The 24,191-nt window shown below is 36.9% G+C and overlaps 1 pseudogene; it reads left to right on the top strand.

The window, feature by feature from the left end:
- Positions 1–2,613: 2,613 nt before the first annotated feature.
- On the top strand, positions 2,614–18,108 carry LOC117072994 (annotated as a pseudogene).
- Positions 18,109–24,191: the final 6,083 nt, after the last annotated feature.

Here is a 24,191-nt window from a genome sequence, read left to right as displayed (position 1 = left end):
CAAAGGAAAATAAATCATTCTATTACAAAGATACATGCACATGTATGTTCACTGCAGCACTATTCACAATAGCAAAGACATGGAATTAACCCAAATGCCCATCAATGATAGACTGGATTAAAAAAATGTGGTACATATATACTATGGAATACTGTGCAGCCGTGAAAGGGAATAAGATCATGTTCTTTGCAGGGACATGAATGGAGCTGGAAGCTACTGTCTTCAGCAAATTAACAAAGAAACAGAAAACCAAACACCACATGTTCTCACTTATAAGTGCGAGCTGAATAATGACACATGGACACAGAGATGGGAACAATATACCCTGAGACCTGTTGGGGGGTGGGGTGGGGGGAGGGAGAGTATTAGGAAAAATAGCAGACGCATGTGTTTCTATCCCTGTAATAAAAAGTAGTTGTAATAAAATTCTTAATCGTTTTCTAAAGGAATTTTCCCAAGGTATTCTAATTTTCTGGTGAATCCCTTGTAATCATCCCCCACTTCAAAAATTAGTATTTTTAAAATTATTTTCTGAAAAACCTTCATTCCCCTCTTTCTGGCTACCTTCCTTCCTTCTTCTCCCTTTTTCCTTCTTTCTTTGACAAAATAATAATAATAGCATATGGCTTTGTTCCATGATCTTCACTTTCTTGTTTTCAATTTAAATTTTTATTTTAGATACAGGGGATACATGTGCAGGTTTGTCACATAAGTATATTGCATCCCGATAGTGAGTATAGTACCCATTAGGTAGCTTTTCACCCCACTCACACTTCCCCTTCCTCCCTGTAGGAGTCTGCAGTGTCTATTTTTCCCATGTTTATATCCATGCATGCTCAATGTTTAGCTCCCACTTATAAGAGAGAACATGCAATATTTGATTTTCTGTTCCTGCACTAATTGGCTTAGGATTATGGCCTCCAGTTCCATCATTCTGACTGGTGTGAGATGGTGTCTCATTGCAGTTTTGATTTGCATTTCTCTGATGATTGGTGATGATCTCCTTTTCTCATGTTTGTTGGATGTTTGCATGTCTTCTTTTGAGAAATATCTGTTCATGTCTCTTGCCCAATTTTAATGGGAGTATTTATTTATTCTTATTGAATTGTGTAAGTTCCTTATAGATTTTGAACATGAGACCTCTCTCTGTTGGGTGCACAGTTTGTTATGTTTTCTCTCATTCTGTACGTTATCTGTTTATTTATAGCTATTATGCTGTGCAGAAGATCTTTAGTTTAAGTCCCACTTGTCAATTTTTGGTTTTGTTGCAATTGCTTTTGGGGATTTAGCCGAAAATTCTTTGCCAAGGTTGATGTTTTTACAGTTTTGGGTTTTACTTTTAAGTCTTTAATCCATCTTGAGTTATGGTACAAGGAAGGGTCCAGATTCATTCTTTAGCACATGGCTAGCCAGTTATCCCGGAACCAGTTATCCTCAATGACAGTTTTTGCTGACCTTGTTAAGGATCAAACAGTTGTAGTTATGCAGCTTTATTTCTGAGATTTCTATTCTGTTCCATTGGTCAGTGTGTTTGCAGTCAAGTAGTGTGGTGCCTCCAGCTTTATTCTTTTTACTTAGGATAGTTTCAGCTCTTCAGGCCCTTTTTGGTTCTATACGAAGTTTAGAATAGTGTTTTTTTTTTTTTTTTTTTAATTTGTTGAAGAATGATGTTGGTAGTTTGATAGGAGTAGTATTGAATTTGTAAATTATTTTGGCCATTATGGCCATTTTAATGACGTTGATACTTTGAATCAATGAGCATGAAGTGTTTTTTCATTTATTTATCTGTGTGTGTGTGTGTGTGTGTGTGTGTCTCATCTCTGATTTCTGTCAGAAGTGTTATGTAGTTTTTTCTCTGTAGTGATATTTCACCTTTTTGGTTAGAAGTAGTCCTAGGTTTTTGTTTTTGGTTTTTGTTTTTATTGGTGGCTGTTGTAAATGAGACTGCGTTCTTAATTTGACTCTCAGCCTAGATGTTATTGGTGTATAGAAGTATTAATGATATTTTTTACATTGATTTAATATCCTGAAACCTTACTAAAATCATTTAACTGTTCTAGATGCCTTTTGGCAGAGTCCCTAGGGTTTTCTAGGTATAAAATAATATGATCAATGAAGAGAGATACTTTGACTTCTTCTTTTCATATTTGGGTGACTTTTTTTTCCTCTTTCCTGATTGCTCTGGCTGGGACTTTCTCTTTATTTTCTTTACTTTTGCACATTACATTTATCTGTGTTTAAAAAAAAAAAAATTGGCTTCAAAATTTTTGTGTGAAGGTAACATAATTGAATTAACTATTTTAGGACTAACATTAGTGTTGTATTCTCTTATTTTAAAAAACTATGCAAAAACAATTTTAAAAGTACATGTTTTGGGACAACTCATTGAAGGGTCATTAAAAGCCCATAAAATATAAGAAATTTTATTCAGACGGACAGCGCTTCTTGTAGAAAGGGTGCAAAATTAAGCTTTTATCAGAATTGTGTTTGTTATGTTGCCTGTTTTGCCATCTTCTATTTTATTTTATTATTTTATTTTATTTTATTTTGAGATTGGATATGACTGTATCACCCAGGTTGCAGTGCAGTGGCACAAGTATAGCAAACTGTTGCCTTGAACTCTTGGTCTCAACCAATTCTCCCTCCTCAGCCTCCTGAGTAGCTGGAACTATAGGTATGTGCCATCATGCCGTCTTCTAATCACACTATATATTTTTCATTTTAATTTTTTGTAATTTGCCTTATTTTTTTGATTATTGGTGACATTGTATATTTATATACAGTTATTAGTTATTTGCATTTCTTTAGTTAATTGTCTTATCTCTTGCTTAGTAATATTTACTATTTTTGTTCTCTGACTTATAGGATATATTTGTATATTAAAATGCATTTATTTTTGTTATTTTCATTGTTTCTCAGAATAACATGTCCTTCATATCTCTAAAGTCATTAATAATTTATCTAAATTTTGGACATTTATTCACTATGTATTATAACTTTTTAGCATGTGAATTTGGCAAGTAGACAGACATCTAGTATGTAAATGTACATACACTTAGTATATTAAGTGTATGACTTGATTTTTTTCCCCAAATGACAAATACATTAGCACTGTTTGGTGGATATTCAACAGATCCTCTATAGGTATATAGCAATCCCACTCCCCTTGCCCCATCAGGTGTCAGTACATACCCATGCAAACATGTACACACACACTCACGCAAGAATTAACTAGAATTAACACACACAGAGACCCTTTTCCAAGCAGTATCTTCTTTCTCATTGGTTTGCCTTGTCAATTTTTTTTAACCAAAATGTCACATGTCACTGTTTTATTTATTGTAATTTTACTAGACACTTTAATTCCCAGTAGAATAAGTTACTGCACATTACTCTTCTTTGCAGGCGATTACATTATTGCACCCTGTATTTGTGAAGACACTGCAAGTTGTGAAATAGGGAAATTAAGTCAACCTCAGTTAAGCAATAAAAGGGGATTTACTGGTGTTTTTAGTTGGGAATCCCAAGCTTAAATCATGTCTTTAGGTTCTCAGTCATCTGCCTCTCTCCTAGACCTCACCCGGTAAGTTGGACTCATTCCCTCTTCTGACTTACTTCAAACTACAGAAGTCTATGACCTCTGACAGATCCAGGCTTACATCAGTGCAGGTAATATCTCTTTCTCAATGTTTTTGTATAAAAGCTCAAGATTTTATCAGATTTCTGTGTCAATCATTGTGGTTTGAAGGATAAAAAACTTTTTTATTGGCCAAGCCTTAGTTAAAATCGGGGATACTTCTAAAATTGGGGATAGAGTTTAGTGATTGAGGCCTCACTAGAGTACTATTTTCAGAAAAAAATTAAGAAGGAATCTAGCAAAACAAAAACAATAGATGGCCAGGCTGGTCTCGAACTCCTGGCCTCAAGTGATCTGCCTGCCTCGGCCTCCCAATATGGTGGGATTACAGAGATGAGCCATGATGCTCAGCCAGTATTTTATTTTATTTGGCACAAAGTTGTTATTTTGAATGAAGTAATTTTGCATACAAAAGTAGAAAGCTAGAATATAGAAAATAATTTTGCTTCATATTGAGCATTTATTTCTTTCTTGCTATTCTGGTGAGATTTGTAAAATATATATATATATATTTATATATCTAAAAATCATAATGGCTCTAGAATAATGCAGCAAATATTTCACTTTTGTGAAATAAAATATATAAATTAATGTTAACAGTTAACTCGAATGAAGTGCCAAATAACAGTATCATCATATGAACGGATTTAAAATAATACCACCAAGAGAAGACACACACATACAGAAACAAAATTGAAAGCAGTATGTACAATATACACTTTGGTAAAATACCATATTGTGCCTTTGTGCATGGAGATGTTTGCAAATGATGTACATAACTTCACCATAAGTTTCTGTGCAATTAAAACCAAATGCATCTGCTTCCTAGAAGATAACTTTAAAAAGTCGCTTTACAGTAAAGGGATGTTATGAGAACATGACTGAAAGTAAATCTTGGGTTTTAGTAGATTTCATATTTGCTAGTTTAAATTTAATTTCTGTAGTACTTAGTTAGACATGTCTCTTACATTATTTGAAATAAGTAAAACATTTACATTAAGAAGAAAAAAACTCTAGTTTGAGTTTTACCTTTCACTTAGAATTGTAAAATCCCATTCACTATTATATAAGTTTTACATAATGCATTCTAAATTTACATAATGGAAACTGGGATGCATACATGCACAAATATTAACTAATTTTTAAAATAGCTACAAATTAATGACTTTTTCTGTTTTTTTTTAATTTCTCACTTTTCAATAGACTTTCAGTTTGTTCACTACGAAAGTGTTCTCATTATTTCAGCTCTGATGTGTAATAACACTAAATGAGAAAGTAGATAATGATGATGGTAAGGAGATGACCCAAACAAATCTAATCATCAGATTCTGTTTTATTTATTTATTTATTTATTTATTTTTTGAGACGGAGTCACACTCTGTTGCCCAGGCTGGAGTGCAGTGGCCGGATCTCAGCTCACTGCAAGCTCCCCCTCCTGGGTTCACACCATTCTCCCGCCTCAGCCTCCCGTGTAGCTGGGGCTACAGGCGCCCGCCACCACGCCCAGCTAATTTTTGTATTTTTAGTAGAGACGGGGTTTCACCGTGTTAGTCAGGATGATCTCTATCTCCTGACCTCGTGATCCGCCTGTCTCGGCCTCCCAAAGTGCTGGGATTACAGGCGTGAGCCACCGCGCCCGGCCAGATTCTGTTATTTTTAAAGCTTATCCTTCTATGCCTTCTCTACTGCAATTTCTCCAGAGATTTCTCTCTGGATTCTAAAGGATTTGAAGAAGCTAAATTCCCACCCCGCCTCACCCCCTCAACCTCTTTTGACTCTCATCAAGATTCTTGGTTTGTAAAGAAGTCAAGGAAATAAAAACTCCTACCAATTCTTAAAATGTGCTTTATTTAGGCTCTTCATGAAATCCAGGATGAATTTAAAGGCACAGAAGCAAGATATGTAATTTAAAAGAAAAGGTATATCAGCATACATTTAGACAAAAGTGTATGACTAAGTAGAGACACGGGAATTCTCTTCAGTATTCAAGTGCTATGATGTGGAAAAATGGATGAAAAAAGTTTTGAATTGCTTCACAAAGAATAAATAAAACCAGAAGATCAGATAGGCATAGCCAACATAATGAAGGTGTTCGTTAACAATAAGAGTTGTTTCTGACCCAAGTAGTTGCTAATTTATTGGATATTTTCAAAAGGAATGTACAGGGAATAAACCGTGTTGCATGATATCTAAATTAACATTAGATCTGAGATCATGGTGACTAAGCCTTTAGTGCACCAAAAGAGAGTCTTAAATTCTTTTCTAAAGCTATAATGTGTAACACAGCTCACAGTATTTTATTAAAAGTTACTATTTGATGATTTGGAATGTAAAGCCAAAACTCACACAAAAGAAAAAACATCATACATAATCTCTTATAAAATTGGCTTTTCTACCATTATGGAAAATTGTATGGAGTTTCCTCAAAAAAATTAAAAATAGAACTACCATATGATCCAGCAATTCCACTACAAGGTATTTATTTAAAGGAAATGAAATCAGTATGTCAAGTGGTATCGACACTTCCATGTTCATTGCAGCATAGCCAAGAAATGAAATCAACCTAAATGTCTATCAACAGGTGAATGAATAAAGAAAACATGGTATACATACACAATGGAATTATATATATGCCATTGTGGTATATATACCACATTTTATTGCTATTCAGCAATAAAAAATGAAATCCCATCACTTGGGACAACATGGATGAACCTGGAGAACATTATGTGAAGTGAAATAAGCCAGACACAGAAAGACAAATAGTTCATGATCACACACATACTTGGAATCTAGAAAAAGTTGGTCTTATAGAAGTAAAGAATAGCCATTACCAGAATCTAGGGTGGATGGGTGGAGTGAATAAGAAGAGGTTGGTCAATGAGTACAATGTTACAATTGATACAGTATACATTCTGTTGTTCTATTATACAGCAGGGTGAAAATAGTTAACAATATTTATTATATAATTTAAAATAGCTGGAAGAGAGAATTCTGAATGTTCTTATCACAAAGAAATGATAAATATTTGAGATGACTAATTTGTTAAATATCCTGATTTGATCATTATACAGTGTATCACATTGTACCCCATAAATATATACAATTATTATGTGCCAATTAAAAATAAAATAAAACACAAAATACCACAAATTTCATAGCTGTGCATCAAATATATTTTAAAATATAAAATATAATTATGATTTTAAAAATCAGTTCTGATACAGTTAATGTCAGTGTCATTTTATGCTGTTGTCTTATTTCATTCTATTTTCTTCTGAAACAATGAGGAAAAAGCCATTCCATCATATAATTTCTACATTGGCAATAAATTATAAACATTATTCTAGAATACACATAAGAGCAAAGTTAAGAAATGAATAACATGTATACTATTCAACAATTCAAAAAGTTAGGGGAACAGGTGAAATATGAAAAACCTTAATCTATAACTTCTTAGAGAGATCCAATATCACAGAAATAACAGCACTACAAATCTACCTTTTTCATTTAATTTTATTTATTAAATTTGTTTTACGAAAAGTTTAACATTCATTGTATTTATTTGTCTTGAGTGTCAAAAAGCAAATACCATGAAGTATTTCTATAAGGTCATAACTTAAAAATTAGAGAGGCAGGACTTTAAGAGCACATACCATTTAATGAATGATAAATTAGTTACTATTACTTTTTTAAATAGACAGGTCTCACTATGTCATTAAGTCTAGAGTTCAGTGGTGAGATCACGGCTCACTGCAACCTCGACTTCCCCAGGCCTGGTTGATCCTCCTACCTCAGCCTCCGAGTAGCTAAGACTACAGACACACACCAGCACTCCTGGATAATTATTTGTGTATTTTGTAGAGACTGGGTCTCTCTATGTTGTCCAGGCTGGCCTCTAACTCCTGGGCTCAAGCAATCCTCCCTCTTTGGCCTCCCAAAGTGCTCATTATAGGCGTGAGCCACTGCACACAGCAGGTTGATCTTTATGACTTCTTTGTTAATGGAAAGCAAGAAATCTTGTCAACAGAACCATCTTTAAATGCATGAAAATAACCACAGGCAAATAAATCATGTTTATTTTATTTTGATGCTCTCTTGGTTGGATGAGTTACACCATCCTGCATAGTCTCTCGCTGTTCAGACAGGTAAAGGCAATTTACCTCTGACCATGGCTTTATTTCTTCATTTACAAATCAATGGCAGTTTATTTTAAAAAATTAATGGAAAGATGTTATCCTTAACACTTGACTATAAGGTAATCTCTGATTGAGAATTTCATTAACAATTTCAAAATGTGTAAAGGAAAATAAAAATTTAATTAGAATGCAAGTCCAAATTGTGATATCTCTTCATCCTGTAATTATTTGAAGGCTTTGATAGTGAGAATAATAAAGATCCACAGAATTGGTTATATTGCATAAGAAAATATTGGAAAAGCCCAGAAGTATGTTAGAAATAATTCTGAGTAGAGGATAAAGATATTTGGGTTTCAGTCTTGTCTGTAGAACAAGTAACTGTGATTTTGAAAGTCGTTTCATTTAGTTGTTAAATTTTATAAAGTTGTAAAATGAGAGATTTACTAGATAAGTCATTTTCAAACTTGTTTTTTCTATGAAATCCTATGGCAGCCACGAAGGTGTACCACCTATGTCTTTCTTCCAGAAAGATCTTTCTTTCTTTCTTTCTTTCTTTCTTTCTTTCTTTCTTTCTTTCTTTCTTTCTTTCTTCTTTCTCTCTCTCTCTCTTTCTTTCTTTCTTTCTTTCTTTCTTTCTTTTTTAGCTTTTATTTTAGGTTCAGGGGTACATGTGCAGGTTTGTCATACAGGTAAATTCGTGTTACAGCGTTTTCTTGTACAGATTATTTCCTCACCCAGATATTAATCTTAGTACTTAATAGTATTTTTTTCTGATCCTCTCCCTCCACCCACCCTCCATTCTCAAATAGGCCCCAGTGTCTGTTATTCCCCTCTTTATGTCCATGAGGTATCATTTAGCTCTCATCAATTGCCAAGTTTGTAATGAGACATCCATTGCCAAGTTTGTAATTAGACTCCACTATCCGTGTGATGCTCCCTGCAAAGGACTGAGTGTAGCAAGGATGCTAAGGCAGCCCCATTCCTGGTGGACATGGGAATCTTTGGAAGGCCAACCTTAACTTGAGAATTCTTTGAAAGGTCTTGCTGATCCTCTGTAAGATTAGACAGTTGTCTGAGAGGCTCCCGTCCATCCCTCCTTCTCTTTTCTTTAGAATCAGACTTGTACCATGGTTTTATAGCCAAACAAGCCTTCTCTGGCCTTCTGTTTCCTTTCATACAAGTTTCTTATATTAAATCTGGATATTTTTAATCCCACTTTCGCATCTACTTCTCTAAGGACTGAGATTATTCTAATCCATGTATGCTTGCTCATTCTCACCTCTGTCCTTCACAGATATTTCCCACAACCAATACCTTACACTCCAAATTCCATATCGATATCTGCTTTCTACAGGTCCAAAATGGACACATATTTTGCTTTGAGTGAAACTCAACAGGAAAGCTCAAAACTGGAAGTTCATAAAATGGATCTCTTCTCACTGAAGCAAGATTCATGGTCCAAGAGTTCCTTTCTCACTTCCACTCCCATCCCACTGCTATCTCCAGTGGGAACATCTTTGAGAAATGTTTCTGGGTGTGGGGAACACAGTTAGAATAATACCAGAAGACATTTCTAACACATTAAATGCTATAATTTTATAGCATCTAAATGTATCCAGTGAAGTCCATATAAGGTCTTCGTAGTATCCGCCCCCCCGCAACCCCCCCCACCCCCTCCCTGGCAATCTGAAATTTTCCCTGGAATTATCCTGCTCCTTGCACACAAACAAAAAAAATCCCTTCAGAGTTATCAAAAGGATTTCTATTTGATGGAAATTGATTTTGCTTATTTAAAGCTTCAAATTTCAACTGAGTTTATAGAAATAGACTTTCTTCCTATGCTTCTCAACAAAGTCTTCTAAAAAAAAGTCAGAAAAAGAGTAATATTAGTTCTGGGATGGTCTAAGATTCACTGAAATAATTTCATAGTTTTGGAGAATGGACATCTAACTGCTTGTGTACGTACAGGAAAGGACCCAACATATGAAATCCATTAATGTTAAGGTCTCTTTCTTTGAAAAAGCAGGAAACTGCTGTCTCAAGGATACAGGCAATAGATTTTCCATGGGTATAAATCCTGAAATAAATTTTTATCATAAAGTATCAATTTTTAATTTTAAATAAAATTAAGTATGATAATCATCTACAGTTTTTTATTTTAGAACATAAAATTTAATTGTAATAAGATAATTAGAATTTTTAAATATTAATTTAATGGCACAAGTTCTATTATTTTTTGAAATTATCTTTCAAGGAAATACTTCATATCTTTCCTTAAGTTTTTTTTTGTAAAATCTGTTATAAAACTTCCAACCATGTCACAAGGTTATAACTGAGAAGTAAACAAAGAATAAGTTTCAGAAAGAGCTGGAAGTTTTATCAGTGGAATAAAAAGTTATATGCAATAATGATTTACTTCTCTCACATAGGTGAGGGAACCAGATATTCAGTTACATCAAATTTTTCATATCACTGGTATTTACTATTTCAAGTGGCAAAACTCTACTATACATTTCCCTTTTTATTTAAGTTTATTTAATCTCTCATTTCTTTGTTAGAGATTTACTCTCTCCTGGCCCTACTTGTTTATTTTCTTGAACTGTCTGTTCTTTGGGATATTAGGCAGATTTATTAAGAACTATATTAGAGACAGTAAAAGAAGGACAATAAAAAAGTTCCTTTCATGTAAAAATTACTTATTTTGAGTCCCTTTTTGTAACGCGAAGGGAAGTGTGCAGAGACCACTTCACTTGATGATTTCATTTCTAACTCTTCATATTTCAGTGAAAAGCTTTACGTTCGGTATCTACAGAGATTCTCACTAGTTAGCCTGAGCCTTACCTTAGGCTAATTTCAATTACAAGGATAATGAAGTAATTGTCATTTGTGCATCTATTGCTGTGCTGTGTACGTGTGTGCTTGGGTTCCAATGTGCGTACAGTTAGAGCAAAGGAAAGTCTGGAGCAGAGAGGAGGAAAGAGAGACAAAAGAAATATAGCATTTCTAAAGGATGACAACAAAAATGTGCATAGAAATGATGCAGCAAATCGATTCGGGTAGATATATAATAAAGCAAGTCCCTCAAACAACTGCCCTATTCATATGATCATTAAGGCTTTTAATAAAATAGAGCGATACAGCTTGACACGAACAGACTTTCAGATTCTTTGAATAACAAGGATCAAATTTGAAATCATATTGTGTCACTGGTCCATGGAGCTTTTGATTAGTTTTCTTTTCAGTTTGATCTGGAATGCAAATTGCTCAGACCCATTCACTATTGTAAGCATTAAAAAGGGTTGTTTGTTCAGTTTATTTTGACATGTCATCACTTTTCTGGGTTCATTAGGAAGATAAACATTGTCTATACTTCTGAGCTATAGTCAGCTCAGCAGGCATTTAAAACATTAAAGGTACGTGTTCCTTTTCAAAAGAGAAGAAGCTGTGCCAGCAGTAACTCTTTATGTCTAGAGTAAATGGGAATTAGAACGTCTTTTGTGGTAGTCAAGTGGCCACCTAGAGTTTTACATATGACCCTGGTTGGGTTAGAAAGCCTTAATCATATTATTTATTCTGTTTTTCTATTTCAGGTTTAAATAATTAATATGCTATTAATTTATTAAATTACCTTTCATTTGGGTAATCTAGGAAAATGTTTATATTTTATCACCAATATAGGTGCTATTTTACCTCCTCTATAAAGACTTTCCTGACTCTAAGCTATCTTCTTCGATCAAAGTTTAACTTGCTTCTTCTACCATTAGTTTGTCATATTCTTAAATTGCACTGTAATTTCTTTGCCTATACATATATTATATCCACAAATAGACTTTAAGATATCTGAAAGTCATCTATCCAAAATCTCTTTATATTCCTCAACTTGTCAAGTCTTTCATTCATTGACAATTGATAAAATTTGCAACACAAATATTCTCAACATACAACAATTTTTTTTCTATGTAACTATCTTGCTCTGTATTTTTACTGGGGCTATATTCTGATAATACAAAGATACTAAACACAATAAAAAATTATCTTAATCTTTAATGACCCTACACCCTAATTTACAAGTCAAATACCACAAGGCCTAGAGATGAGGGTCAATTACTTGTATATTTATAAGTAGTTTTTCTAAATATATACATTACAAGTGTATTAAAAATGATTTATCATCTAAAAGAAAACCCACCTGAAAACATAAAATAGAATCAAGACATTCAGTTTCCCAGCTGCACAGTATTCATTATTTTTACCATCAGGTTCTTCAACTGTAAAATTAAGGATCAGGGGCCGGGTGCGGTGGATCAAACCTGTAATCCCAGCACTTTGGGAGGCCGAGACGGGTGGATCACGAGGTCAGGAAATCGAGACCATCCTAGCAAACACAGTGAAACCCCGTCTCTACTAAAAAATACAAAAAACTAGCCGGGCGAGGTGGCGGGCGCCTGTAGTGCCAGCTACTCGGGAGGCTGAGGCAGGAGAATGGTGTGAACCCGGAAGGCAGAGCTTGCAGTGAGCTGAGATCCGGCCACTGCACTCCAGCCTGGGTGACAGAGCGAGACTCTGTCTCAAAAAATTAATTAATTAATTAATTAAGGATCTGGAATATCAAGAAACATGGATGCTGAAAGTTTCTGAGTACTACCTCCTGAAAAAAATCATCTGTAGTAATCTATTGCCATATTGCTAGTTCATTCAACCCATATTTATTGAGTGCATACCATAATTTAGTAATCCTTAAAAGCGTATGGAATATTACATTGAAAAAGAATCCTTAAATTGGAGTTTACATTACTGACATGGTTTGGCTGTGTCCCCACTCAAATCTCATCTTAAATTGTAGTTCCCATAATCCCCACGTGTCGTGGGAGGGACCTGGTGGGAGGCAATTGAATCATGGGGCAGTTATTCTCATGTTGTTGTGATAGTGAGTTCTCATGAGATTTGATGGTGTTATAAACATCTGCCATTTCCCCTGCTTGCATTCACCCCATCCTGCTGCCCTGTGAAGAAGGTGCCTGCTTCTCCTTTCCCTTTTGCCATGATTATAAGTTTCCTGAGGCCTCCCCAGCACTGCAGAATTGTGAGTCAATTAAACCTCTTTCCTTTATAAATTACCCAGTCTTGGGCAGTTTTTTATAGCAGCATGAGAACGGACTAACACAATTACATTCTTTTCAGTATGGAATGTGTGTGTGTGTGTGTGTGTGTGTTAGTGTATGTGTGTGGTGCTGGGGCAAGAATCAAAAGCTGAATATGTAAGATGTCAAGTTGTTAGAAGTCAAAGAAAAAATTAATTAAGGTAAGTAAAGGTGTAGAGAATGATGGAGATGGGATGCTAATATAAACAGAATTGTTAGGAAAGGATTTATGATGAAATTTCATTTAAGTAGACACTTGAATGAAAGCATTTGAATATTCAAGGGACCAAAGTCCCAGGAACAGTCAATAGCAAGGACCCAAATATAGACCCTGCTTAATATGATTAAAAAATAGCAGGTGACTTGGTATTGCCGACGCATCTGAGCAAGGGGAATATGGCAGAAAATACCATTGGAAAGACATCCAGGTGTCTGATCATAGGACCCTGCAGAATACATAAGAATTTTAGATTATATTCTGAGTATGATATGTCTTTGAAAAGTTGGAACAGCTGAGTTTAAATAACTTCTGGGTTGACTCTCACAGTCTAAATCATGTTTTATCACTGAAGTATTTAAGACAGTCTATTTTAACCATTATATTTATTGCATAATTTAGATATTTGTGATGATAATATGCTAGATTATGAAATAAACAATTATGCAATAAATGTAATGATTAAAATAGACTGTCATAAATTCTGCAATGATAAAATATGGTTTAGACTGTGAGCAACTCAGCAGTTATTTAAAACATTAAATATTTGTGCTCCTTTTCAAAAAATGATATATGTAATTAAATCATAACAGAGACTTTGAATCTTAGGGACTAATCCGACAATACAGAGATAGTTAGTTTTTGTTGTTGTTACCTTCTTTTAAATGATGGAATTGAGTACTGTGGTACCTCAAAAGGGTTTAGTGACCCTGCGGCCAAGGCTGTGGCACTAGCAGTTACCTTAAGGGAGAGTGTTCCTCAACCAGGAATTTGGAAACTCTAACTGAACCACGTGCATGGCATCCACATTCCAGCGATATTTTCACTGGAAACCTTCTTTGGTCTCTTTTTTTGCAACCAAAGAACTCCAAAAACCAGGTACTCTACACATTTACGAGCCATTACAGCCAGATGCAACTTCTAATACCAAATAAATGTAAACTAGAAACTAGAGGAATTTAATTGGCTCTGATTGGACCAGATGTCAGATCCTCAAGCAATAAGCCATGAAATGGAGCCCAATTGCTGTGAATTCAGAGCTTTACTCAGTGGCTTTTGGAAAAAAAATAGCAAAGCAGGAACCTCAAAAATCTCGGGTAGAGTTATAATTTGAAAGCATTTCAGATTATCCAAATATTTTTAGGGGATATTTTATTTTAGTATGTACATCCAAGCTCCTCTGTAGACTGTGGTAATTGGTATAACTAATAAAATATATCTGATTTTACTGCAGATGGGAATCCACCTAAAGCTATATAAACCCTACAGAAATTTAGAACAAAAAAATCTGCAGTAGTTTCTGACCATAAATTATTATACTGCATTAAATCCGCAATTTTCTGTGCTGCCGTAACTTTCCTCTATAAACAGCATAACCTCTCAAAAGTTATGCTTTAAGTAACATGAAATTATTGTTACTGTAATTGTCTATTTCTCATTTATCTGTTTGACATTAATGCCACTATTTCATATCTAACATCTTTGCTCTACTGTTTATGTTTTGGAAGTTTCTTTCTTGCTTGTGACTAATAAATGTATAAAAATAGGTGGTGTACACAGTGGTACTTACACCATCCCTTAATCAGACATGCTATGTCTCTATTTGTCTCTTCTTCTAGGGTGAAGTAACTTCTTGAAAAATATTTTCCATGTTTGTCTGTTCCTCATCTTCTGCCAATGTGCTGGCAACATGATTCCTTAAGTCTCTCACAACACTTGCAATGATGGCTACCAACCCAGCCAAGCAGGGGAAGGCAGCTTCTTCAGAAGCTTAAAATAAATTTGGTCTCATAAAATAATAAAGGAATGGGACACACAATTCACTTATTGCCTTTGTCTTTAGAGAAAGGTATATTCTTTGGTGTGAGGTAAAGAATCAAATCAACATTATATTCCTCTGTGTAAATCAATCATATGACAGCAGTGATTAAAAAACTTGAATACAAGAACCCTTTATATAAATAAAATAAAGAATTATTGACTCCAAATTCAACTGAGCTGCATCTCTAAACCCTTTTATGGTGCAAACAAAACCTTTAAGCATTTGATTCTTAGCCTCTCTCTTCATTCTTCTAGTAGGATTCCAACTGTGATTTGTCAGATTTTATGACATTATTATCAGATTTGGACTGACTGTACTAATTACTCTCCTGAAAGGTGGCAAGCTTTGATCATGCAATAACAATATTTTGTTCCTATTGAAATGATTTTAAAAACTGATTCCGGCCGGGCGCGGTGGCTCAAGCCTGTAATCCCAGCACTTTGGGAGGCCGAGACGGGCGGATCACGAGGTCAGGAGATCGAGACCATCCTGGCTAACACGGTGAAACCCCGTCTCTACTAAAAAAATACAAAAAAAAAGCTAGCCGGGCGAGATGGCGGGCGCCTGTAGTCCCAGCTACTGGGGAGGCTGAGGCAGGAGAATGGCGTAAACCTGGGAGGCGGAGCTTGCAGTGAGCTGAGATCCGGCCACTGCACTCCAGCCTGGGCGACAGAGTGAGACTCCGCCTCAAAAAAAAAAAAAAAAACCTGATTCCATCATACTGTTTCTTTTGCTTACTGTTTTTTTGTTGTAGAAAATGGGGTTTGTTTTGGTACAATTTTGGGATGCATGACAAATGCTCCTTTGAACAGTATATAAACGTGCATAGACCATAAAGAGATTTATTGTTGAAGACTCAAAGTCTGTTACTCTTGGCTTCTCGGTCTTTTAAATTTGTGTGAACAAGGAGCCTCCAGCTACCTTTATTTTGTTGCTACTACTACTGCCAAATATAGGAAAACTAAGACATTGCTTCAAGTTATGTCCTAGTAGTTTGTGTTAGTGTTGTAACTTAGCTTCTCTATTCTAGTTCATTCTCATAGCTCTGTGGATATCTTGATGTTTTCCATACTAATCATGGTCATAAATATCCTGTAGAAAATAGTTATGTACAATAGTTATTGCTCTGTTATTATGAAATAGGTTCATTCCATGGTTAAGATATATATTTTTTTTTTGTAAATAGTCCTTGAAATTTAATTATATGTTAATCACTCCAATAAAAAGTTAACAGACCAAATACTTTTGAGGTAAATGCAACCAACTCATATTAAACAATGACGTCTTACTCTCAGGCTTTCCCTGAACTTCCACATAAGTTAACAAACTTAGTTGTTTATCAAACTTAATGCTATTGTGCTTCTCAATTTTAATGTTTGTACAAAATACTTGGGGATCTCACTAAAATGCTCATTCTGTTTTAGAAGGGCTAGGGTGTGACCTGAAATTCTGATTTCTAACAGTGATAGTCATGCTGCTTTTTCAAGGTCTAGATTCTATGCTTATTAAATAATGGAACCAGAAAACTGGCTTAAAACCCAGATTCTTGGGCCCTGTACCTTACTAAATCAGAATCTCCATAGAAATCTAATGTTTTAAAAATTCCTCTATTAAGTCTGATGACTAGCAAAGTGATGAACCACGAACTACGAAACACAATGTGAAGAGCTCAACAGGTTAAGCCACAATGTCCAATTTCTAATGAACTCTTCTCATATCTAATTTCCTCCTGAAAGTTGCGGGAAGCTGGTCTAATTAAGCACTCTTCAGGATTAGGCTTCTAAAATAATGGTATGCCTGATAATTCAGTACTTATTCAGAAAACACCTTTTCCCTCGGCCATTCTCTTAATCTAAGATAGGACATTTCTCAGAGCAAGCCTCTGGAAGCCCGTGGACACTGTGATGGCAGAGATGGGCTGAAAGTGTCCTTTCCCACCTATAACTAGGGTGTCTCTGTTTTCATAGCAAGTAAGAGCAGGCTTGGGATCTGAGGCAGTTCCTAGAGCAGCTAATTCCATCTTGCACAATTTCTTAATGTAAATGAAAACTTGTCACAGTCCATTATATAGAGGGCTTCCAATTTGATTAACAATATCTGTAATACTGGCCCTCTCCTCAGGCGTCACGCGCCCGCCGATTCCTCCTCTCTGGTCGCCGTGTCGTTGGCTGGTGTCAGAAAAATGTCTACAAACTTCCTAGTACAAGAGAAGATCTGGTTCCACAAATTCAAATATGACGATGCAGAAAGGATATTCTAGGAGCAGATAAAACGGGACTGTGCCCGGCGCCTCCTGCCACAGCTCCGTCCCCAGGGCCTCCAATGGCCCCAGAGGAGACAACAGCGAGCTCGACGTCCCAAGCGCCAGCCTGGAAGTGGAGAACCAGAACCTGTGAGGCGTAGTGCAGGTGCTGCAGCAGGCAGTCTCCAAGATGGAGGCCCGGCCACCTGGCCACAGCCCGGCAGACCCAGCACGTGTCTCCCATGCACCAAGTGGAACCCCTGGCCAAGAAGTCTGCCACACCAGCAGAGTATGACAAGGACAATGACACTGACCTGTTTGGCAGTGGCAATGAGGAGGAAGACAAGGGGGCAGCGTGGCTGCGGGAGGAGCGGCTGCGGCAGTACACGGGGAAGAAGGTGAAGAAGCCCGTGCTGGTGGCCCGGTCCTCCATCCTGCTGGATGTCAAGCCTTGAGATGATGAGATGGACATGGCCCAGCTGAAGGCCTGTGTGTGCTCCATCTAGTTGGACGGACTGGTCTGGGGGCTCCAAGCTGGTGCCCGTGGGCTACAGTATCCAGAAGCTGCAGATTCAGTGTGTGGTGGGGGATGACGAGATGGGGACAGACTTGCTGGAAGAGGAGATCCCCAAGTTTGAGTAACATGTGCAGGGTGTCGACACGACAGCTCTCAAGAAGATCTGAAGCCTCTGTGTGTGTGTGTGTGTGTGTGTGTGTGTGTGTGTGTCTGCACGCATGTGGGAGGCCCTGCCAGGATTAAAAACAGACCGGCGGCTGGGCGCGGATGCTCACGCCTGTAATCCCAGCACTTTGGGAGGCCGAGGCGGCAGATCACGAGCTCAGGAGATTGAGACCATCCTGGCTAGACGAGGTTTAGTAGAAACCTCGTCTCTACTAAAAATACAAAAAATTAGCCAGACGTGGTGGCGGGCGCCTGTAGTCCCAGCTACTTGGGAGACTGAGGCAGGAGAATGGTGTGAACCCCAGAAGGGGATCTTGCAGTGAGCGGAGATCGCACCACTGCACTCCAGCCTGGGCGACAGAGCGAGACTCCTTCTCAAAAAAAAAAAAAAAAAAAAAACCTGAGACTGGCAAAACAAATGATCAAAAAACCAGTATCTGTAATACTGATAATTTGTTTCTGATATTTTTCAAGTATCCTATGATACTGTAATAAATACCTTTATACATCAATCTTTGTCTAATTTTTTAATTCTTTAAAATATATTCTAATAGAGGATATACTTGGTCAAATTATTTTATGGCTATTATTATAGTCAAACAGAATTGTGAAGAGGTTGCACCAATTTATAATTCTAGCAGGACCATATAGAAATGTCTCTTTTACTTCATCCTTGCTAACAGTGAGGCAGCAATTTAAACTATGCCATCAGTTTTTAAACTTCACTAACTTGGTGGGAAAAAATAAGAGTATTAAACTGCATATCTTTTACTACTGATATTCAACACTTTGATACATATTAACCATGTGAATTTCTATGTTTAAAATTATTTTTCATACCCTAATGTATGTGTGTGTGTGTGTCTGTATGTGTGTGTGTATATGTGTATATATATATATATATCTTTATTTGTGTTTATCTGCATTCATATATTTTAATAATCATAATAATGATACATACAGGCCAGGAATTGTGCCAAGACCTTTACAGTTTTCATTATATTTAATTCTCACCATAAGACCATGACATCAATACCATTATTATCTCTATTCTACACACAAAGGCACAGAGATGTGGAGAAGCTGATGTACCTGCCCAAAGCCACAGTCTTAGTTTAAACTGAGTTGAGAGTTTAACATGGGATTGACTGACACAGAGCAGACCCTCAAACCATGCTCTGTGAAATTTAACAAACAGTGTCCCTAGTTTGTTGTTTCTTTTATATTTTATTCTTTGGACTAATATTACTTTACAATTTGCATGTAGAAAATGCTTTGTTATTTCCTCTACCCTTTGGTTTTTAGTTGTTTTGTTTGCTTACTTTGTTGTAAGTTTAAAATAACAGTCCATATAAATCCATGGTTTCTCTTCCTAAGGACTGTGACTGCCTAGCATGACAGCCAAAGCAAAGGCAAGTCTAAACTTATTAAGCCTGCCGGGATGATTCATAGCCCAAGACAACTCACACCCTATCCATAGATTTTTCTCTATTCCCCTGGGGGAATCTGTTCCCTGGGTGAGCAAACCCACAGTGTTGACTTCTCATGTGCCCATATTAGGAGAGTGTACTCATCCACTGAATCACTGATCACTGCATATGATGCAGTGGCTTTGTTGTGTTCTGGGATCCTTGTTTAGCCCCTCATGAAAAACTGTGCTACTCACTGATTTTCTTCCAATATTTGCCAACATAGAGTACCAGTGGTGTCAAAATTACACTAAAATCCAGCCATTTCCTTTTTATTATATCTTAATACTAGGCAGTGTTAATTAGACCTTCCTCTTTTTCCTTTGTACTTGCACTTTGGCTTATTTGAAAAAAATATATATGGTGCAAGACTGTTATTCCTCATGCTATTAATATATATACAAGTACTGTTTGAATACAAATAGTATTATTTATACACTGTTATATTAAAGTTTATACACAAAGTACTATTTCAATTTGAAAAATAAACTAATATTTTCATTTCACTATTACTCCATATCATTTTATTAAGCAAGAGTATGAAAAAACAAAAGGCATAATGCTATCAGCTCATTAATAATTTGTAGCCATAATCTTTTAGTAATTTTTTGTACAAATTTTAAAAGTAAAATTATGATCATCTTCTTGTGATAACTCAGAATTCATGGTTTGGTATCCACATTCTGTCCATGTATCTTTAATTTTCTCTCACAAAACTTATCTCTTCCTATTTTACCTTTATTTTCTTTCAAAGCTTCTGACATTAGTTACTGATATCAACAATTAAATGTAGAGCAGTTGAATTTTGCTTTCAGTGTTATTACTGATATTATTGATTTTGCTATAGCTTTTTTAGTTGATTTCCATTCTGTTCTTATTTCATTTATTCCCTGTCCAGCTTACTAAAATTTTTAAAGAAAATTTATTGTTAATAAGAAAGGTTTCAAAATGTTTCTATTTCATGTACCAAATAATTTTTAGATATACCTCTTATATGTGAATTTTCAGGACAATGCTTCCATCATCACAACTTGTTAGAATTGTTTCACTGATTCTGATTAAGTCTGGGGTCCTGCAAGCAGACTCTGTGATGAAAATTTTTGGATGGGGGCATACCCAAGATGGCCAAATAGGAACAGCTGCAGCCTCCAGCTCCCAGCGTGAATGACCCAGAAGATAGTGATTTCTGCATTTTCAACTGAGGTACTGGGTTCATCTCACTGGGACATGTCGGACAGTTGGCCCTGGTCCACGGGTGCAGCCCGACCAGCGAGAGCTGAAGCAGGGTGAGGCATTGCCTTACCTGGGAAGCGCAAGGGGGAAGGGAATTCCTCCCCCTAGTCAAAGGAAATTGAAACACACAACACCTAGAAAATCAGGTAACTCTCACCCTAATACTGCGCTTTACCAAGGGTCTTAGCAAACGGCACACCAGGAGATAATATCCCACACCTGGCCGGGAGGGTCCCACGCCCACAGAGCCTCCCTCATTGCTAGCACAGCACTCTGAGATCTAACTGCAAGGTGGCAGCGAGGCTGGGGGAGAGGCACCCACCATTGCTGAGGCTTAAGTAGGTAAACAAAGCCGCCTGGAAGCTCGAATTGGGTGGAGCCCACTGCAGCTCAAGGAGGCTGGCCTGCCTCTGTAGAATCCTCCTCTGGGGACAGGGCATAGTTAAACAAAAAGCAGCAGAAACCTCGGCAGAGGTAAATGCCTGTCTGACAGCTTTGAATAGAGCAGTGGATCTCCCAGAACAGAGGTTGAGATCTGAGAACAGACAGACTGCCTGCTCAAGTGGGTCCCTGACCCCTGAGTAGCCTAACTGGGAGACATCCCCCCTAGGTACAGACTGACACCTCACACCTCACACGACAGGGTACACCCCTCAGACGAAGCTTCCAGAGCAAGAATCAGACAGCAACACTCGCTGTTCAGCAATATTCTATCTTCTGCAGCCCCTGCTGCTGATACCCAGGCAAACAGGGTCTGGAGTGGACCTCAAGCAATCTCCAACAGACCTACAGCTGAGGGTCCTGACTGTTAGAAGGAAAACTATCAAACAGAAAGGACACCCACACCGAAGCCCCATCAGTATGTCACCATCATCAAAGACCAGAGGCAGATAAAAACCACAAAGATGGGGAAAAAGCAGTGCAGAAAAGCTGGAAATTCAAAAGATCAGAGCGCATCTCCCCCTCCAAAGGAACGCAGCTCATCGCCAGCAATGGAACAAAGCTGGACGGAAAATGACTTTGACGAGTTGAGAGAAGAAGGCTTCAGTCAATCAAACTTCTCAGAGCTAAAGGAGGAATTACGTAACCAGCTCAAAGAAACTAAAAACCTTGAAAAAAGAATGGCTGAACGGATAACTAGAATAATCAATGCAGAGAAGACCTTAAAAGAACTGAGAGAGATGAAAACCATAACACGAGAACTACGTGACAAATGCACAAGCTTCAGTAACTGACTAGATCAACTGGAAGAAACAGTATCAGCGATTGATGATCAAATGAATGAAATGAAGCGAGAAGAGAAGTGTAGAGAAAAAAGAGTAAACAGAAATGAACAAAACCTCCAAGAAATACGGGATTATGTGAAAAGACCAAATCTACGTCTGATTGGTGTGCCTGAAAGTGATGGGGAAAATGGAACCAAGTTGGAAAACACTCTGCAAGATATCATCCAGGAGAACTTCCCCAACCTAGTAGGGCAGGCCAACATTCAAATTCAGGAAATACAGAGAACGCCACAAGGATACTCCTCAAGAAGAGCAACTCCAAGACACATAATTGTCAGATTCACCAAAGTTGAAATGAAGGAAAAAATCTTAAGGGCAGCCAGAGAGAAAGGTCGGGTTACCCACAAAGGGAAGCCCATCAGACTAACAGCAGATCTCTCAGCAGAAACTCTCCAAACCAGAAGAGAGTGGGGGCCAATATTCAACATTCTTAAAGAAAAGAATTTTCAACCTAGAATTTCATATCCAGCCAAACTAAGCTTCATAAGTGAAGGAGAAATAAAATCCTTTACAGACAAGCAAATGCTTAGAGATTTTGTCACCACCAGGCCTGCTCTACAAGAGATCCTGAAGGAAGCACTAAACATGGAAAGGAACAACAGATACCAGCCATTGCAAAAACATGTCAAAATGTAAAGTCCATCGATGCTAGGAAGAAACTGCATCAATTAGCGAGCAAAATAATCAGCTAATATCATAATGACAGGCTCAAGTTCACACATAACAATATTAACCTTAAATGTAAATGGACTAAATGGTCCAATTAAAAGACACAGACTGGCAAATTGGATAAAGAGTCAAGATCCATCAGTTTGCTGTATTCGGGAGACCCATCTCACATGCAGAGACACAAATAGGCTCAATATAAAGGGATGGAGGAAGATCTACCAAGCAAATGGAGACCAAAAAAAAAGCACGGGTTGCAATCCTAGACTCTAATAAAACAGACTCTAAACCATCAAAGATCAAAAGAGACAAAGAAGGCCATTACATAATGGTAAAAAGAACAATTCATCAGGAAGAACTAACTCTCCTAAATATATATGCACCCAATACAGGAGCACCCAGATTCATAAAGCAAGTCCTTAGAGACTTACAAAGAGACTTAGACTCCCATACCATAATAATGGGAGACTTTAACACCACACTGTCAACATTAGACAGATCCATGAGACAGAAAATTAACAAGGATATCCAGGAATTGAACTCAACTCTGCACCAAGCAGACCTAATAGACATCTACAGAACTCTCCACCCCAAATCAACAGAATATACATTTTTCTCAGCACCACATCACACTTATTCCAAAATTGACCACATAGTTGGAAGGAAAGCACTCCTCAGCAAATGTAAAAGAACAGAAAATATAATAAACTGTCTCTCAGACCACAGTGCAATCAAACTAGAACTCAGGATTAAGAAACTCAATCAAAACCACTCAACTATATGGAAACTGAACAACCTGCTCCTGAATGACTACTGGGTACATAATGAAATGAAGGCAGAAATAAAGATGTTCTTGAAACCAGTGAGAACAAAGATACAACATACCAGAACCTCTGGGACACATTTAAAGCATTGTGTAGTGGGAAATTTATAGCACTAAATGCCCCCAAGAGAAAGCTGGAAAGATCTAAAATTGACACTCTAACGTCACAATTAAAAGAACTAGAGAAGCAAGAGCAAACACATTCAAAAGCTAGAAGAAGGCAAGAAATAACTAAGATCAGAGCAGAACTGAAGGAGATAGAGACACAAAAAACACTCCAAAAAATCAATGAATCCAGGAGCTGGTTTTTTGAAAAGATCAGCAAAATTGATAGACCGCTAGCAAGACTAATAAAGAAGAAAAGAGAGAAGAATCAAACAGACGCAATAAAAAATGATAAAGGGGATATCACCACCGACCCCACAGAAATACAAACTACCATCAGAGAATACCATAAACACCTCTACGCAAATAAACTAGAAAACCTAGAAGAAATGGATAATTTCCTGGACACTTACACTCTACCAAGACTAAACCAGGAAGAAACTGAATCCCTGAATAGACAAAGGCAGGCTCTGAAATTGAGGCAATAATTAATAGCCTACCAACCAAAAAAATCCAAGACCAGACAGATTCACAGCCAAATTCTACCAGAGGTACAAGGAGGAGTTGGTACCATTCCTTCTGAAACTATTCCAATCAATAGAAAAAGAGGGAATCCTCCCTAACTAATTTTACGAGACCAACATCATCCTGATACCAAAGCCTGACAGAGATACAACAAAAAAAAGAAAATTTTAGACCAATATCCCTGATGAATATCGATGCAAAAAT

The sequence above is a fragment of the Trachypithecus francoisi genome, unplaced genomic scaffold (assembly GCF_009764315.1).
Source record: "Trachypithecus francoisi isolate TF-2019V2 unplaced genomic scaffold, Tfra_2.0 Lachesis_group4, whole genome shotgun sequence".
In the NCBI taxonomy this organism is placed as follows: Eukaryota; Metazoa; Chordata; class Mammalia; order Primates; family Cercopithecidae; genus Trachypithecus; species Trachypithecus francoisi.
The sequence above is the reverse complement of the archived record's forward strand: the minus strand, read 5'-3'. Positions and strand labels throughout refer to the sequence as shown.